We start from the raw sequence: 20,323 nt of genomic DNA on the forward strand, positions 1-20,323 counted from the left end.
TGCCCAGCTCTCAGGACAACTCCATACAACCCTGTCACGGTAGGCGCTGCAAGACGTGTCAGAGTGTGGACATAGCTACCACCATTACGTGTGGCGACATTTCCCACCTTGTACATGGCAGGTACTTATGTGACTCAGCCAATGTTGTCTATCTTATACATTGCAGGCAAGGATGCCTGGAGGCATGGTACATTGGGGAAACCAAGCAAAGGCCACGACAACGGATGAATAGGTACTGCACAACAAGTGTTCCCTCCCAGTTGGGGATCTCTTCATTGGTCCACGACATTCAGCCTCGGACCTTTGGGCAACCATCCTCCAAGGTGGACTTCGGGACAGGCAGCAGAGAAAAGTGGCCAAGCAGAGGCTGTTAGCTGAGTTTGGTAACCATAGGGAGGGCCTCAACTGGGACCTTGGGTTCATGTCACATTACAGGTGACCACTATTGCACTACACAAACACACACAGATATTCCTACACACACACACTCACACACACACAGGGACTCCTATACACACATACACACGGACATACATACACACAGACACCCACACACACCCTTACACACACATTCCCATGCTCACACATGCACCCCCTCACAGACTTAAGACACTCTGCACTCACTACACACACACACATACACTTTCTCACACTCACAACCCCCAACCCAGACAGACATACACACATAGACAAAGACCCACATGCACACATATATTTTGTGGGGTGAATTTGTACTTGCAGGGTTACATTGTACTTTGCTCAAAAACTACATGAATTCATGTAGGACTCTGAGCTCAAAAACTGCATGAATTTATGTAAAACTCCGTTATCTCACTTTTTAGATTAGAATCAATCTAAACATCATGGCATAGACAGAGAACACAGGGGGTCAACACCTTCAACATATTGTCTAGCTATCACCATTGTTAACAGCTAACCTGAGAATGCAACTTTTAAAAAAAAGGTTTTGTGATTTACACATGAAAGAAGTGAAACTATCAATGCATTCTAACAGATGAAAGGCTTAACAGACAATCAATTTTTCAATGTATAATTTCAGTTACATCACACTGTAAATTTTTGCTATAAATTCTGTGTGTTAGGATTGAGCCCTCTGCTACCACCTGATGAAGGAGCATTGCTCCGAAAGCTAGTGTGCTTCCAATTAAACCTGTTGGACTATAACCTGGTGTTTTGTGATTTTTAACTTTTTACACCCCAGTCCAACACCAGCATCTCCAAAGCATCTATACACTATGTTTACTCAGAGTGTCAACCAGAGTAAATGCAGAAAAGTAAAATCTCAATGAATATCTGCTCCTGTGGAAATCTTTTCACATTGTGAAATAGATCCTTTTACTTGTATCATCAATAGTCACAGGTGAGGTGCCGAAATTGGAGGTTGGCTAACATGGTTCCACTGTTTAAGAAAGGTGGTAAGGACAAGCCAGGGAACTAGAGACCAGTGGGTCTGATGTCAGTGGTGGGCAAGTTGTTGGAGGGAATCCTGAGGGACAGGATTTACATGTATTTGGAAAGGCAAGAACTGATTAGGGATAGTCAACATAGCTTTATGCATGGGAAATCATGTCTCACAAACTTGATTGAATTTTTTGAAGATATAACAAAGAGGATTGATGAGGGCAGAGCAGTAGATGTGATCTATATGGACTTCAGTAAGGCATTTGACAAGGTTCCCCATGGGAGACTGATTAGCAAAGTTAGATCTCATGGAATACAGGAAGAACTCACAATTTAGGCAACAGACCTGGCTCAAAGATAGAGGACAGAGAGTGGTGGTGGAGGGTTGTTTTTCAGACTGGAGGCCTGTGACCAGTGGAGTGCCACAAGGATTGGTGCTGGGTCCATTACCTTTCATCATTTATATAAGTGATTTGGATGGGAGCATAAGAAGTTACCTCAGATTACAACAGGATCTTGATCAGATGGGCCAATCGACTGAGAAGTGGCAGGTGGAGTTTAATTTAGATAAATGTGAGGTGCTGCATTTTGGGAAAGCAAATCTTAGCAGGACTTATACACTTAATGGTAAGGTCCTAGGGAATTGGGATATCTGGTCGGCCTGGACGAGTTGGACCAAAGGGTCTGTTTCCATGCTGTACATCTCTATGACTCAATGACTGTATGTGCTGGTCTGACTGGCCCTTTCAAACCGATCCTACTCCTTCATATTGAGTGCATTCATTGTTGGGGCAGGACTTCTGTTCTAGTGCTGAGGACATCACAAGGGCCCTGGTTTGCATTTATTCACCATTCTCCTGTATGGATAGCATGGTAGCTCAGTGGTCAGCACTGCTGCCTCATCACGCCAGCGACCTGGGTTTGATTTCACCATCAGGCGAGTGTCTCTGTGGAGTTTGCACATTCTCCTCATGTCAGTAGGGGTTTCCTCCCACAGTGCACAAGTATATGCAGTTTAGGTGGATTGGCCACACCAAATTGCCCATAGGTCCAAGGGTGTGCAAGCTATGTGGATTACCCAGGGGAAATGCAGTGTTATGGGGGTTGGTCTGGGTGGGGTGGTCTTCAGAGGGTTGGTGTGGACTCAATGGGTTGAATGTCCTGCTTCCACACTGTAGAGGTTTTCTGATTCCCACTGATTATAGCATGGGACTGCATTACCTGAAATAAAAGTGTGTGGTTAATGATGGAGTGAAAGTGGGATTGAGCATATTTGGACAGTAAGGGCAAAGTCTAATAGCAGTCCGAGCAATGTTAGCTATGTTGAAATATGTGGCTGAATCGAACACCATGTGCAGGAAGACCCACCTCAACATTGGAATCATCTCATTCCATTTTTTATGTATTTTGTAAGCGATGTGATGAGATTAGGATTAAGCAACAACAAGATGCCAATTGACACACTATTGCTTGCTAAATGCCTTGTTAATGCCATTACTCACCTTAGTAATATTCAGACTCCCAATGTATAAACCTTGCCAAACAAGATTAATATTGGGAAAACCTGACAAAGAAACCACATTGGGTACCTGACACATTCAGCTCACCACTTTCTGTGAATGACCTTCCTGTTGCATGCAACCGAACTTTAACCCAGGGCATGATCAATGGGTATTAGCTGAATGAACTTCTCCTTCATGGACGTTGGCATTCGGCAACTGCCAACATGACCATCTTGGCACTTCTACCCTGCACCGGTCATGCGCTCTGACTGTGTACACGTGCATTACGGGCTGCACCAGTAGTCCCACTTCGTGCACAGGGACAGGTATCTAGCTCACGGATTGAACAAGGCTGTATCTCAATCAAAGCTGCTCATTTACTCTCCGAGTGCTCACTCACTTCCTGCATGCTCACAGCCTCCCTGCCTTGCCTTGCTGTGCCAATTACCACACTCACATAAAGAGGCAGCTTGCCTTGATGCTAAGCAGTCCTCAGCCTAGGAAGCACACATCTTCCTGCTCAGTGGTGTGATACATAACAGTTATACCCCTGCACCATGTGCCAGAACCTTACAATCAATATGTAGCAAGTAGACAGCCATTACTCAAATCCTGGGGATAGTAGTCTCACTGATTTCCTGTCAGTTGGAGATATTGGCATGGTAAGTTAAGAATAGCCTTCCATCCCAGTCAAAAGAATGACCCATGGTTAGACACCTGGTCAGGGGACATCTGTCTCTGCAGTCCAGGGAATGGGTCACAGTCAGTCCATTGGCTCTGTTGTGTGAAGTCCAAGTGGCTAATACAGTCATGAAGATTGAAAGCACTTGTCAGGGATCATGGCATGCTTTGCCTGGGGCTGCTCATGCATATTGGCCAAAGGGATGGTCATTGTTAATCCATTGGGTTCATCCACAGAAAACAAAAGGGGAAAGGAGGGCAAGTGTGGCCATTGCTTAGCATTTAGCCTCCACAGTTTAGTCTTCAGCACCTGAGTCTTGGTAATTCAGTGTGACTCTTCTTAAGGACATTGAACTGTGAACCCAGTTTCTCTCTCCACAGTATTGCCGAGTATTCCTGACATTCCCTGAGTCTGTTTTAGGTTCTCAGCATCTGCAGCATTTTGCTTCCAGACTGCAAATCATGGCTGGGAAGGGTATAATATATGGGGGAGTACAGGGTAGGTGGGAGGAGAGGGTGTCAGTGTGGTCACGTGCTGCTCTGACTTCAATTGGGATAGTGTCAATATATGCCCGATTAGGAATTGTCACTTTGTAAAACAGGTTCTGGGTGGGTAAGCAGGCAGGTGTAGGCTCATGTAGATGGGTCGGGTGGCGTTTGAGGAAGTGTGGGGATTGGGGACTGACTCGATGGGCTTCGAGAGAGAGATTGTAGACATTTGGGACCTCCCTGACATGATCAGGCAGCGACTGAAAGGTGGTTGCTGTCACTTCCAATGTGCTGGAAGTGTGCGGTAGGGAATAAGTTGCTGCAAGTGCACTTGGAGTTGGCAGGGGAAATGACTCGACCTGTAAGGAAGGCAACTTCAGCAAACACTGATCATTGAGTTTTTAAAAGGAAAGAACACTGACCACAGAATCATGCAATGTGGAGCATTTAGGCAGACAGGCTGCCAACTCCCTGGCCATCCTACAGCATTGACCCTCTGTGTGTGTTATACATTACCAATCCCAGCCATTACTGGTTGTCTCATTGACAGCTACATCTTTTGTGCGCAGAGGAAAAAAAACATGAGGGATGTGGACTGAGGAGGGACTAAGGCATCTCTAAGCCACGTGTAAACATTGTTCTCCATGCTTCCAGATGGTGAGTAGGTGTTCAGCACTGACCTCCATTTATGGAGCCCCATGTGTGCCCATAAGCTGCTTGGAGAGAAAATTCATTTAGTGCCGACTGACAAACACACGCATGATTGACATGATGAGTAATGCTGAAACCGCGAGTGCCAGTCAAATCATTTTCACACATGCCACCAAAGTGCCTTCAGTAGGTTTTCTTTTTTCTCTCCCTTCCACGTTCTCTCAGTATGGACCCTGCTCCTGCAGATGGAGTGGAAGGAGCCTGCTCTACTGCAGAGCTGGTTGATCGTGGAGACTTGGGGGAGGGGAACCCAGGAGCTTTTGATTGGACAGGTCTGACCTGCCATGCATCTTTCGGTGTTTCATGTTCTGAAATGCTGAAGGGTCTTCTTGCTAGAGGTAGGTCGTTTCACCTCAGTTTGAAATTTCAAGGTTTGAATGGGGTATGGAGTTGGAGGACTTAGACAACCCTGTACTGCTCTGAGTGCCACGTGCTGAGGGGCTTTGTGTGGTTCCACCTCTGGCTGGGTGCCTCCTGGCACATTGCGTCCTTCTGAGGTCCTGAGGGCCATTGGCTCAGAGTGCAGGTATGTGTACATCTCCAGCAGACCCCGAGGGTGCTGTACCTGGCTTTACTTGGCAACCACCCACCTGTCCATGGAGGCAGCCAGAGGGTCAAAGGATTGCTGCACTGCTTCAAATTTGGGTAATAAGGGCCATTGGGTCCCATATGCCTGTCCGCTGCTCCTCCTCCCTGTAAAAATAGACAAAGTCCCTGCTTGCTGACACCACAGGGTCTTTCCTGCCTGCAGCTGAGCAGATACCTGGTCTCTGGCAGTGGCCTGAGTGCCATCAACCTGGGTCATTTCCCCATCGACCAGCAATAAGCTGTTACAGTGAGGTGCTCACTAGATTATGCTCCCACTCTTTCTTTGTTTATTGTTCCCCCTTGAAGTAAATTTTTAAAGGACTCAATGTTTTAAGCGAGGTTAATGAGTGAGTAGGTGAAGGTGGGTAGGTGGACAGATGTTGTTGGGCGGAAATGCTACATTCGAGTGTAGTCAGGTCAGATGGGCTGGTTATATTGGGGTGAGTAATCAGATTGGGGAAGTAGTTCCATGGGGAAATCGATATTCAGGAATAGCAGGGGCGGGGCGATATGTGGGTAGGTAAGCATGGTGTAGGTTGGTGGAATGGCATCCACTGTTACTCACTGAACCACATCAGAAAATTAACAACAGAAAATATTAGGGTAAGTGTCTGGTTAATTTTGTGCAGCAGCGTCTAAAATTAAGGTCAGAACTATTCACAAGTGTGCAAAGGGACTGCAAGTATGTCCTGAGGAAATTTAAACTTCCCTGGCAAATATTACATATCTCTGTGTATCAAACCTTCTGAAGGGTTCCCTTGCAAAACTATGGGGAATGTCGCAACATTTCCGACAACTGGCATCAGAAGAACTGATTTATAAACTGACTATTGTAATTTAAAGAAACTTGAGTGTGAATTGGTTGTTGTATTTCCTATATTTCCATACTTCAAAAAGTCTTTCACTGGTTGTAGATTGTAGTTCTGACATTGTAAATTATGTTATGTAATGGGGGGAGTGGCCTACAAAACTTTTGTTAACGATGAAAATGACATATTCCGGTAGAATCCTTTATTTCCAGTTGCCTCTTGAACACAAATCCACTTCTACGTCAGTAGAAACTTTACTTTCCATAATACACACATGGCCACAAATTTAAGATTTATTGCCAGAGACACTGGAGGAATGTTTGCTTGTTAGTTATAAACATATCTTCTGAGAGGGAAGAAGGCATATGTCTGTGCAGTTTCAGAAATGCTGCTTTTCTATGCTTTCTACCTGACAGAGACAGCACAGTAGATCAATCTTTCTCAGTTTTTGAAATTATAGATTTATCTGAAAAGATCTATTTTGAATCCATATATTCCATTGAAACAATTGTAAGTAGACAACTGATTATTACCAGGGAGGTTTTGACATTGTTTACAACACACATGGCTTTGAAAGCAATGACAACAAAATTCCAGATTTTTCTGTTCATATAAGCAAGTTCATTGCTCTGAGTAGAGCCAGCTGTAAATGGAGTCACTGACATCTGACAGTTAATGGATGCAATGGTACAGTTTTATTGCATAAGCACACAATCTTAACAATGGTCTTTTGTAGCTCATTTACTATGCACAGAGTAATTTGTAATCCAAATGTTCAGAGTCATTGACAGTAAGAAGACCTGCAATGAGTGATTAACATTTTCAGCCTATTTACATTAGGCTTTCAGTTAGTGATGCCGAAGAATGTTTCCAAAGAATTTTCAGCAAGGAATCATAGTTGGTCCTGTCCTTATGTGAATGTAATCTTATATCAAAGGTAATTAGTGCAAGCATTGATATTTAACACTTCTACAAATAAAAGCTAAGAACAGAAATCAACATCTCAAATTTTTGTACATGCTGATAATGGATATAAGTGGTGAGAGAACAGCATTTTTGAAACATACAAGATTCTTAGGGGACTTGTGACTGTAGATGCTGCATGGTTGTTTCCCCTTGTGGGAAAGCCTAGGACCAGAAGCCATAGTCTCAGAGTAAGAGGTCACACATTAAAAGACAAGGAGGAATTTCTTCTCTCAGAGTGTAGTGAATCTATGGAATTATTTACTACAGAGGACTACTGAGGCTGGGTTGCTCAGTATATTCAAGGCTGAAGTTTTTAGTCAGTAAGGGAATGAAGGGTGATGGGGAAAAGACTGGAAATTCAGATTGAGGATTATCAGATGAGCCATGGTTTAATTGAATGGCAAAACAGGTTTGATGGGCTGAATGGCCTTCTTCTGCTCCTACCTCTTTATTCTTATATTTGTTTTGCACATTCAATAATCCACAAAATTGAGCCTTGAATCTGAACAGTAATCGATGGTTTGAACAGTATATAGTTCATACTAAATTATTAAACATTTCTTATTGAAATAATTGAAATAATCAGACACAAATCTCTCAAGACTATATTGCTCTTTTGACTAGTGTTGCCTCATTGCATTTGATACATACGTTTCAGCATCCAAGAATTTGTCAATGAGATAATCAAAAAATTCTTTTTAGAGTTTTTAAGTAATAGAAATTTCAAAAGGCTCTCTGTTTAGTACATAAGTACTTCTTCTGTAAAGTCATAGATAATAATGTCGTTTAATAGAATGTCTTTTCAGATTTATAGTCATATGCTAATGAAATATCAGTTAATGTGGACAATCAATGGTAGACATGTCTGTAAAGAAAAATTCCATCATGACTAGTTTCAATGCACTTCAGCAATTACAGAGAGTACACTTATATAAGATTTGCTTTATGATTCACAGATTTCCTATTCCCTGTGGTTAAAAAGAGACCATTCAAAAATCTTGCCACTCCCATAACTCACAAAGTGCTTGTATAAAATTGGAACTGAATATTGCCAAGGAAGCTTTCACATTGCTTGAAGTATATGTAAATTTGACAGTCGGTGGAAACAAAGGTTCTATTTTGTCCATTTTGTCTGAACAGCTATGTAAGTTAATTGCTCCGAGTACAAGTAGCTATAAACAAAATCATAGACAATTGGCAGTTAGTGGTTACTTTGATGGGACTGCCTAGAGGCTGGGATGAATATTTATTGGTCGACCCACATTCGTTAAGGTGAAATCTGACTGTTTTATCATAAACTTGTGCGTAAAGCTTTACAGGAAAGAAAGATTCAGCGCTGAACCATCCATTTGATTCATTTATAAACCATAAAAATTGCTTTGATAATTTGTCCTATTTCCATAATTTAAAATGGTTGTACAATACTTTTTGTAGTCCTTTACATCAATCCTTGGCTGTCATGTTATTTTGCTGGAAGTTAGCATTTAGGTTTTAAACATTATCCCCACCTTTTTGGATGATGTTATGTATAACTTCTGTATATTAATAATAATTCAATAGTGTGCTCGTATTCCAATATAATGAAAGACAGACTTGCATTTATGCAATGTGTTTGTGTTTTTGGGTCACCATAATGTGAATTGAAATGCTGAATCTTACTGGAAATTAGTTAAGTGTCAGTTTTGCCATGTTTTATGGAGAGTTTTCTCTCTGTGGGGCCTAACTAGCTGTCTCACATTATTGTCCCAAACTCACTGCATGAGCTATGTAATGTGCACCAATCACAAACAGGAAAACTTCCAAATGATTCAAATCAGTCATCTTTACTCACCAACAGCAAAAGCTAATAGGAAACAAACAGGAGTTGCATATCTCTCCTGTACAGAGCTGAATACTTGCCTTTCAAGCATGAACAATTTTACAGTCAATGCATGATCACTTCACCCAACTTTTATGATGACAGTTCAATCCCATTTGGCTTCTAGTGCCCAATGTTGCTGCATTCTTACCATGCAGAAGGTGATGTTTCTCCTGCTCAATGTCATCATTCTCCACTGGTCTCATTCTCCCAGCCTGCCAACCTTTATCACACCCCCTCTTTGCTAGTTGTGTAGAGCAAAGCACACTAGGATTGTGAGGCACACTCCATCTGGAGTGTACTACAATTCCACCTCCCACCTCAAGACCAATCCAGAAAGTGGAACTTCTTCTTCTAGAGGTCTTCCAGACTTGAAGAATGAGTTGCACTGTATGTACACTTGGCCTAAGTTAGAGGGTTGCATGATAGAGTCATCAGCCCATGTTAACAGAGGGTAACCCTTGTCTTCAAGTAACTGTCTTTATAAGGCCCTAGTAATGCAGCAGGAACAGGAGAGTTCTCAAGGACAGAAGCAGCATGGCACCTACCTGTCAGACTGCTAAGATCCTGTGTGAATCATCATAGATGACTTTCACATTCATGGAATGTAAATCTTTTCATTTGATGATAATGTGACAATATGGCCTGCTCAATGTAAAGTAGGAGGAAGCCAGCAATGTTGCCAAAGCTTACTGGCTAGGCTGCAGTACTCGCCTCATCATGTGAAGTGAAATGAAGTGGTGATCCAGCACAAATGATATCAGTAACAGCCTGTATACATTTGTGGGTGACTGGTTTGCAAGATTCTGCACATGTCCCCTGTAGCTCCTTGGAAGGAACTAGTTGCAAAGATGTTCAGTGCAGCTATTACCTTGACAACCGCCAGGATAGGATGGCCACACACTCCTTCATGTTGCAGGTCTCACTCCATATTTGGCATAGTTCAGTCACAAAGTCCCAGGACAACTTCAGTCTGCACTGACCCTGTACGTCACACATCGTGACATCATGAACAAAAGACTTTGTCTCTCCTGTACCACCTGAAGTGACTGTCAGCTGCAACCACTCATGTGAAAGCTGTTCAGCACCAGCTTGAGGTTACTGCTTCTCCTAGGCTTGCTGACACATTAATTGTTCCTCACTTCCTTTGTGTCATTGCTGCATCACAGCAACAGTGACAATAACCCCTGTTGTAGCTGAATCCATGAGTCGTGCATGCAGAAGAGACAGAATAGTTTCTCAGTGATGTAAGAAGATAGCATTCACATCCTTTTCAAATGATGCTTCTCTATTCAGGATGACATGAAACTTTGACATTGCACCTTATTCCAATGAATTCAGAACATGTCATGTCATAAAGATACAGTATGAGATTGCAAGTGTCATGCATGAATACTGATACCTTGTGTTCCTAGCCCCACAACACCCACAAGAGTCATCATTCTATATAAGATCATGTTGCAGAATTCTTATAGTTCAGGGTAAGATGGAACAATTTCATGCCCCTATGCAGCCTATGAAGACTTCCATTAATTTTGTGTTTTGCGGCCAACAGGTTCCATTTTTGATGTTGATTGTGATTATTCTGTTTTATCGAGTTGACTATCTTTAATCTACAATGACCAATTACATGGTCAAGACTGCATGTGACTAACATTTGCATTCCATACACTTGGATACTGCTTGCATTTCACACCTGGTGTTATGATTGCAAAAGACTTCAACCTGTACTCTGCAAATGCATGACTGATGCAATTGCCTCTTGAAGAGTCTGAAATAACACTGGAGATGAAGAGGAATTTCTTCTCTCAGAGGGTAGTGAATTTCTGGAGTCCTGACAGCAGATAGCTCCTAATGTTGGGTTGTTAAGAATACTCAAAGTTGAGATAGTCAGATTTTTAATTGGTAAGGGAATTGAGGGTTATGGGAAAAAGACAGGAAAGTAGAGTTGAGGGTTATCAGATCAGCCATGATCTCATTTAATGACAAATCAGATCTGATTGACTGAATGGGCGACTTCTGCTCCTGGGTCTTATGGTTTTATGGTCAGATAAGGTCAGAAGTGGGGATGTGTATTGATGAACGCACAATCTTCAGAACTATTTGTGATTTCTCAGACACTGAATATGTCCATGTTCCTTCACAACAAAGTATGAACAAATGTCAGGCAATAACCATCTCCGACAAAAATAACCTAACCATCACCCTTGTAATTGTCAACATGCTGGAGGTTACCAGTGATCAAAAACTGGACTTGCCATATAAGTACTGGGGCTACGAATGTGAACCAGAAGCTTGCAATGCTGCAACAGTTAATAGATCTCCTGTATCCCCAAATTTGGTTTATTATCTGCAAGGCACAAATTAGGAGTGTGATGGAATATCCCCAATTACTTGGATGAGTGCAGCTCTAACAATACTCAAGAAGCTTGACCCCATCCAGACCAAAGTAGTTTGTTTGATTGCCACTACATCCAAAAGCATTCTCTCCCTCTATCACTGTAGCAACAATGTGTACCATCTACAAGATGTACTGCAGAAATTCACCAAAGTATCTCAGACATTATCTTTGAAACCCATGATCACTACCGCCTGGAAGGACAAGGGTAGCAGATATGTGGGAACATCACCACCACTATTCTGACATGGAAATATATTACCATTCCTTCACTGTTGTCAAAATCCTGGAACTCCCCCTCCAGTGTATTGTAGGTATGACTGCACCAAATGGATTGGAGCTGTTCTAGATGCAGCTCACCATCATCTTCTTGAAGACACCTTAGAATGATCAGTAATTGCTGGCTCCATCAACAATACCCACATTCTATGAATTAATTAAAATGGGTTCCACCTTGGGGCTTGACAACCGAGGAAACTGTGTTTGCAGTGTGGCAGGTAGGTTGAATTTTTTTTATCCTTTCATGGGATTTAGACTTTGCTGGCAAGGAAGAATTTGTTACCTATGTCTAATTGCCTTTGAACTGAATGTCTTGCTATCCACTTCAGAGGGCAGTTAAGAGCAGACCGCATCTCTATGGTTCTTAGTCATGTGAAGCCCAGATCATGTGAGGATAGCAAATTTTCTTCTGTAAACTGCATTAATGAACCAGATGGGTTTTTATGACAATTGTTAATAGTTTTTCAGGGTCACTCTTAATGACTTTCAAGTCCAGATTTTAAAAAAATAATTAAATTTAAATTCCACCATGTCCAGAACAATAACCTGAACTTCTGGATTATGATAACACTGTCTCCCCAAGTATTAAACTATAAATATTTGCAATGTACACCAATGACAGAGGGTGGGAGCACAAGACATTTCTGCACAATAACATAACACAGATGCAAAATACTCTGGTGTTAGAAATCTGAAATAAAAACAGGAAGTGCTGGAGAAATTCAGCAGGTCTGAAAGCACTCATGGAGAGAGAAACAGGATTAATATTTTGAGTGTTATATGACTTTTATTCAGATTCCTCTTATTCATGAGAGAATCCCAATTAGATATGTGATAGAAAGTTGGAGCCTCTATCATCATTGTCCATAGCTCCAGACAATGATATGCATGTTGCTACAGCAACTCTGATTCCCTGAATGAACTTTTACATGTAACCCATCTCATTTCTGACAGGATAGGCAGATTGTGGATCATAACTTCTGCACCCAAAAAAATTGTGCAACAATGTACTAATGCACATAACTCTCAAGGGACATGACAATGTAAATATACAAAGCTATTTCTCCTGTCTGGGCAGTCTAGAAGTGAATGAGAGCTGAGGACCATTTAAACTGAAGTGTGTAAAATTTGCTTTACTCAAGGGGTTGTTCAGTTCTGAAATTCTATATTCAATTGTTGAGCATATTCAGATTAGAAATCAAAGAATTTAAAAATATTTACTGGATTTGGGGGTAATGCAAGAAGATAATATTAAGGAATAATTTTTGTTGAACGGCAGTGCACACTGAAGGAGATGAATGGTGTACTGCTGATCATGTTTGTTTATGCCTTCAGGTTTACTTCAATGCCCACATGGCGTGTTCAGCTGGAAGGTTCAAACTCTTTGTCTACAATAAGCTGCTTTGACCATAACTTTAAAAGATCAACTTCTACTAGACAAGTACAGTCGTTTTACAATGAACATATTGTTGTGATCACTCAACATAAGACTGCAAGTTTGTGTCAATTGTTTCTGTAAAATTGTGATCACTTTTGTCTTGTATGGCTCCCAAGAATGGATTGAACTTGCACAAATTCATTCCATGTTGCCCCTTTAAGGTGCATATATATATTCCAGAAGTAAAGCTAATATATACTTCATGACTTTGCTTCCCATTAACATGTTAATAACGGTTTCTGGAATGTAACAGATAGTAAGTCTCAAAATTAAGAAGGTAGTTAATGTTTGTTCAGCTCATTCAGCTCCTTCTGCAATATTTATACAAGTACCTCAACTCTAAAGACAATAAATTTGTCTCGGCCTAATGTTTATACAAGAGTTTCACAAATATTTTATCCCATTTCTTCAGCTGTGCGTTGCTAAGCAAAAGGAGGAGGACTTAAGAATGATTTGTTTTCATTTATGTTTACTCATTTATCCTGATCTGTTTTATTACAAACAATAATTTCACATTAAAGATGAAAAAATATGAAAGTGAGAGATGTTAAACTGACACAATGAATTTTGTGTGTTCAGCCTTTCTTTTGATGGTAGCAACTTCACACATACTCACACTTCCAGAGTTACAAAGAGAAGAAATCAGGCTCCAGCAATTTTAGCGCCCTTGTTGGAGCTGAGCTTTCCAGTACAGGTCAGTGAAAACATTGCAAGTCAATTCAATCTCATATGATATATTTGCATTTCATAGATAACAAATCAAGCAAACGTCAAGCAAGCAAATAAGTCTATGTGAATTGCTAATTTACAATTTACCAAATTTTTTCTTATTTGCTCTTGTCTTTTATCTTCTTTACAATTAGTCTAGAGACAAAAAGAACTTCAAGTGCTGGAATCCAAAGCAGACAAGCAGGAGACTGGAAGAACGCAGCAAGCCAGGCAATGTCGAGAAGTCCAGAAATCATTGTTCCAGGTACACCATTTCGCGGATATCTGAAGAAAGGTTATATCCAAACGTAGCCTTCTCCATTTCCTGATGCTGCCTGGCTTGCTGCGTTCTTCCAGCCTCCTGCTTATCTCCTTACAGTTAGTCTAGCCATACTTCATCTTCAAGTCTTGTTAAGTTTACTTACCTTTAATACTACATGTAACTAGTTTTAAAATAACATAATAATCCCCTCTCTATTGATTTTGATGGCAACATTTAAGGAAGCATTGAATTTCAGTAGTCGTTTTGGCCATTTTTGTTTCATTTCAAAATAATAAAATGTTCTGGCTCAAATAATTTATTTTGAAATGGATCCAACAAATTTGCCCAAGTTTGTTTTTCAATTCTTTGCATTGGAAATTAAAATAAATTATTGTCAATAATTCACTGTATTTCTCACTTCAGTATTCTTTTGTCTTTAATGTGAAATTATTGTTTATAATAAAATAGTCGGGGTGAATGAATAAAGTGAAAACAAATCATTCTTAGGTCCTCCTCCTTTTGCTTAGCAACATCAGAGTTGATGAAATGCCATAAAAATATTTTCAAAAACCTCTTGTATAAATACAAGTCGAGACAAAATTATTCTCTTAAAATTGAGGTACTTCTATAAATATTTCAGAAGGAGCTGAACGAGCTGAACAAACATTACCTACCTTCTTGTTAAAAGAAGTCAATTATAACACATTTATCCTGGCTATTGATGGTGGTTCATGACGGCAAAGAATGTGCATGAAAACAGTTAGTGAGTTTGTGGTCTTTTTTTTTGCTGATCTTTGCATTTACTGTCTGGACTTTAGACAATGCCGCATTCTCATATGTTTTGGCTTATTGGTGCTCCATCTCTTTACTTGTTACAAAGAAAACCAGAGTAAAGGCACAGAGTCGGTGACATATTTTTAATTACATAAGGACTAGATAGAGAGAATCTGGATTTTAAAGTGTCTTTCACAACCTCAGAATGTTCCAATGTGCTTCACAGCCAGAGAAGTGCTTTTAAACCATACACACTATTCTAACATAAGATATGTCAGTTAATTTGCGCATGGCAATGTTAACAGACAGCAATTAAATAATGACCAGATAATTTACTTTAATCAAGAGGTTCGAAGACACTGGAAGAAAAACTCCCTTCTTTATCAAAATACAATCTTGGGTTCTCTTATTCAGTGTGGTGCTGAAAAAGCACTGCAGGTCAGGCAGCATCCGAGGAGCAGGAAAACCGATGTTTCGGCCAAAAGTCCTTCATCAAGGCTTTTCCTGATGAAGGGCTTTTGCCCAAAACATCGATTTTCCTGCTTCTTGGATGCTGCCTGACCTGTTCTGCTTTTCCAGCACCACTCTAATCTTGACTCTAATCTTCAGCATCTGCAGTACCCACTTTCACCTAGTTGGGTTCTCTTATGTCCATTTGATTGGCAGTTGGAGCCTCTGTTAAACATCTCCTCTGAAAAATGTCAGCCTGACAATATAGCACTTCCTCTGGCACTGTATAGCACTGTATTGGATTGTCAATTTAGATTACAGATTCAAATCTCTTGAAAGGGATACTGAATCCATAACTTTCTGACTCAGAGGTGAGAGTGCTACTATTTAGCAATGGTCACCTCTAATTTAAAACGATTGTATTTTGTTTTGACATGCAATTTCTATTAAAAATGTTTGAAAAAAACCAAAATAATGCATAGTTTGAAAATCAGAAAATGAGAAATTATCAAGCTGGAACATTAATTTTATGTCTTCCTCTACAGATGCTGCCTGGCCTGCTAAATATTTGCAGCATTTTCAATTTAATTTTATATTTCTAAAGCTGCTGTGCTTGCAGAGAGCAGTAAATAAAGAAATAACTGATAAGGAGCTGAAACAAAGACAGAAGTTGCTGGAAAATCTCAGCAGGTCTGACCGATCTATGGAGAGAAATCAGACTTAACATTTCTGACCGAGTGACCCTTGCTCAGAAGGAATTATTTTGGTAAGGAATTGTGCCTGTTCATAAAACTTGCTGACATTTGCCAATGCATTAAAAAACTGAAGAATGCTAGTTACACTTCACTTCTCAATATGTAGTCACCAGTGTTGTTTGGTTGCTTGCTGCTATGCAGCAATTACTGACATGTCTGAGGAATTGATAAAGTTGTAGGAATCAAAGAGTATCCATTTACATGTGTATCTATTCCTTTCAGCAGGCTATGCCTAGTTGTGACTCTCCAAGGGTGTGTACTGGAGGCTTCAACTGTTTACTATTTTCTTCTGTGACTCATACCAGGGAACAGAGATTTAGGGCTGAATTTTCATTTGTTTGGTTAAGTATGAGTTGTTTTGTGATTTTTTTGGAGGGGTTTTCACTGCAAGGCCTGGCGCGTTTTCTCATCGTACTTGACACTCACTTCTGCCTCGATGGCATCTCTCATGCCTGGCTCTTCCCTCCACTTACCACGCACCACTCCCTCTTCAGCTCTCCACTAATACGCCCTGCATGTGTGTCAATGTAAAAACCCTGTTGTGCACTTTGATAAGCAGGGTCAGTCCGGAGTTGCCCTGCACATTTCTGATATTTGCCCTGGATATGAGAGACAAGGGTATTTTCTGCCCCAATTTGTGAGCAGGGATGTGGTGTTCCCCCCTGGATGGATGGTGCACAGTCAGGACTTCCTGTAGCCCATGAACTGATTGTGGAGCCCACCACACCAGCCTGGTGTGATTACACCATGCAAGTTAGTGCAGTCTTTGCTAACAGGAGGAATGCCCAGCAATGTAGGAAGATCGTTAATGTTCCTCTCCATTTTGCCAGCATAAACTTTCTTTCCGATACTTCACACTTATTCTATTTCTGTTACTGTACCTGCCTCCCATCAAGGCTCATTCATCACCACTTTCACTATTGCCTCCAATATCTTTACTCACTCATTCTCATTCACCCGAGTTCCCGACACCACTAACCCTGTCTGTCCTCTGTGCTGCCTACTCTCTCACTTGGGACACTTCCTGACCTGCCAGTCTCTTGTATTACCTGCCACTTTCTCACTTTGGCAGAAAAGTAGCCTTTAATGGTGCATGTTTTGGAGATGCCGGTGTTGGACTAGGGTGTACAAAGTTAAAAATCACACAACACCAGGTTATAGTCCAATAGATTTATTTGGAAGCACTACCTTTCGGAGTGTGCTCTGCAACCACCTGATGAAGGAGCAGCTCTCCGAAAGCTAGTGCTCCCAAATAAACCTGTTGGGCTATAAGCTGCTGTTGTGTGATTTTTAACTTCAATAGTGGAGAAAGATTCAAGGTGGTTGATGAGCACCCCATCATTTGACTCCTCACTCATTATCTGGAGACCTTCCTGACTCTGCCCCATGTCCACGCCCTGTTGGATGCTGCCTTGACTTACTGTACCAGGACCCCCGAGACAAAGCTATCCCCGTTGGTTTGACGGGAACCTGCTGGCAACCACGATAAGCTTCCTTCCTTCCTTTGTGTCTGTGCTAAACAGCAAACCAAGACTTCAGTGAAACATATCTCTGGCAAGTGCATTAGGACAAGGCAAGGCAATGTGAGGCAGAGATGCTGTGAGCATGGTCCAGTGCATGAGTTGAATGCTTGCCCCTGAGTGCACAGTGTCCTTGTTGCACTTTGCAAGGATAGCTGGTGCAGTCTGAGTCACATTATTGAAGTGCAGAAGCATCCCATAAGGGTTTATAAAGACAGGGACATGTTGAATGCCAGTATGCTTGGGCATGGGATGCATGTAGCAGTTTCCATTAATCTTTCCCTGAGTTGATGATGCTCTGCATTTAAAATGGAGGTCCTTTGGAGTAAGAGGTGAGCAAAAGTTACCGGTTAACTGCTCTGGCTTCCATGTTAGGATTTCTTGACATCTGGCTGGTTTGGCACATTTGATAAGGCAGGGAACTACATATTATTGAGGCAACTTAGGTCATTAATGAAGTAAAAGAAAAATGCTGTGGATAATGGAGATCTGAAACAAAAACAGAAAATGTTGAAGAAACCCAGCAAGTCTGGCAGCACCTGTGGATAAACACATTGAGTTAATATTTTGAGCCCAGTATGACTCAATTTTGCTAAAGTTTATGTGAAGATATTAACTTTGGCCCGAAAGGGGCGAAGTCAAAGCATATTCTAAGTGTCAAGATGTTAGGAATTGTAGAGAAGCTAAGAAATGTAATATTCCAAAACTAATGGATGATTTAAATATGATTCAAAAAAGGTTAATGGAATATAATTCTTTATTTCAAGGTGGCTGGAATATAATTAGGTGGAGCAGTTGTGTCATGGAGATGTACAGCATGGAACAGACCCTTTGGTCCAACTCATCCATGCTGACCAGATACCCTAAATATATCTCATTTCATTTGCCAGTATTTGGCCCATATCCCTCTAAACGCTTCTTATTCATTTATCCGTCCAGATGCCTTTTAAATGTTGTAATTGTACCAGCCTCCACCATTTCCTCTGGCAGCTCATTTCATAACTGCACCACCCTCTGTGTGAAAACGTTGCCCCTTAGGTCCCTTTTGAATCTTTCCCCTCTCACTCTAAACCTATACCCTCCAGTTTTGGACTCCTTCACCCCAGGGAAAATACCTTGTCTGTTTACCCTATACGCCCTTCATGATTTTGTAAACCTCTATAGAGTCACACCTCAGCCTCTGATGTTCCAGGGAAAATAGTCTCAGTCTATTCGTCTCTCCCTATAGCTCAAACCCTTCAACCCTGGCAACATCCTTGTCAATCTTTTCTGAACCCTTGCAAGTTTTACAATATCCTTCCTATAGCAGAAAAACTAGAATTGCACGCAGTGTGAAAAACTTTTAGATCAGCATTTACTTCAGAGTTTTACACCTTAGAAAGGATTTATTAGCCTTGGAAGCTGTGCAGCACAGGTTCTCCAGAGTTAAAGCTGTGCTGTAAATTATTAAGTTATGAGGAGAGATTGTGTAGACAAGGTTTAGATTCCCCTGACTGTAGAGAATTATGTGGTGATATAATTGTAGTGTTTAAGATAATTGAATGATTGACAGGATAGACAGAGATAAATTACTTCCTTTGCTTGAGAGTCTGGAATAGGAAGGCTTGACCTTAAAATTAGAGCAAATCAATTCAAGGGTGGTGTCAGGATTTGTTAATGCAAAAAGTGGTGAAAATCTGGAACAGCTTTGCCAAAACAACTGTGCAAGCAAGATCTCTTGAAAATGTCAAAACTGAGATTGAAAGGTTTTGTTAGGCAGTGGTTCTAAAAGATATGGAGCATATTCCTAGGCTGATTTTCCATTGGCCCCTAGAAGTGACTATACGATAAGCCAAATAAATTAAGAGATAACGAAGGCATACATTAATCATCGACACTTTAACCTTTGTGTAGGTTGGGATAGTCAGATTGCTAGAAGAAGCCATCAGGAAGAATTAATTGGGTGTATTCTGGACAATTTGTAGAACAATGCGTTGTGGGGCCAACCAAGAGTTAGGAGGAGAAAGTGAGGACTGCAGATGCTGGAGATCAGAGCTGAAAATGTGTTGCTGGAAAAGCGCAGCAGGTCAGGCAGCATCCAAGGAACATGAGAATCGACGTTTCGGGTATCAGGAAACCTGAAGAAGGGCTGATGCCCGAAACGTCAATTCTCCTGTTCCTTGGATGCTGCCTGACCTGCTGCGCTTTTCCACCAACCAAGAATTAGACAATTTTAGATCTAGTGATGTATAATGATTAACAAATGATGTGAGGGTAAAAGATCCAATCAGAAACAATGACCACAGTGTGGTATAATTTAGCATTCAGTTTGAGAGGGAGGATCTTGGGTCAGAAACAATTACGTTAAACTTAAATAATGGTAATTACAAACCAATGAAAATAGAACAGGCTGGAGTGGACTGGGAAAGGAGTTTCACAGCAAAGATGGTTAAGGAACAATGAGACACATCAAGAAAAATAATTCATGGCTCACAGCAAAGATATGTTCCAGTGAGAATGAAAGATTCCAGGAAGAGTTGAAACCAATCATGATTAACAAAGGAATTTGAGGTTAACATCAGGTTGAAACAAAAAACATACCAGGTGGCAAAGATTAATGGGAAGCCAGAGGATTGGGAAATGTTTAAGAAGCAACAAAGAAAAGAGTAAAGAGGAATACGATAAACTTTGGTGTTAACTTGCAAGGAAAATCAAGGTGGACAGTAAGAATTTC

The sequence above is a fragment of the Chiloscyllium punctatum genome, chromosome 10, assembly GCF_047496795.1.
Source record: "Chiloscyllium punctatum isolate Juve2018m chromosome 10, sChiPun1.3, whole genome shotgun sequence".
Taxonomy (NCBI): domain Eukaryota; kingdom Metazoa; phylum Chordata; class Chondrichthyes; order Orectolobiformes; family Hemiscylliidae; genus Chiloscyllium; species Chiloscyllium punctatum.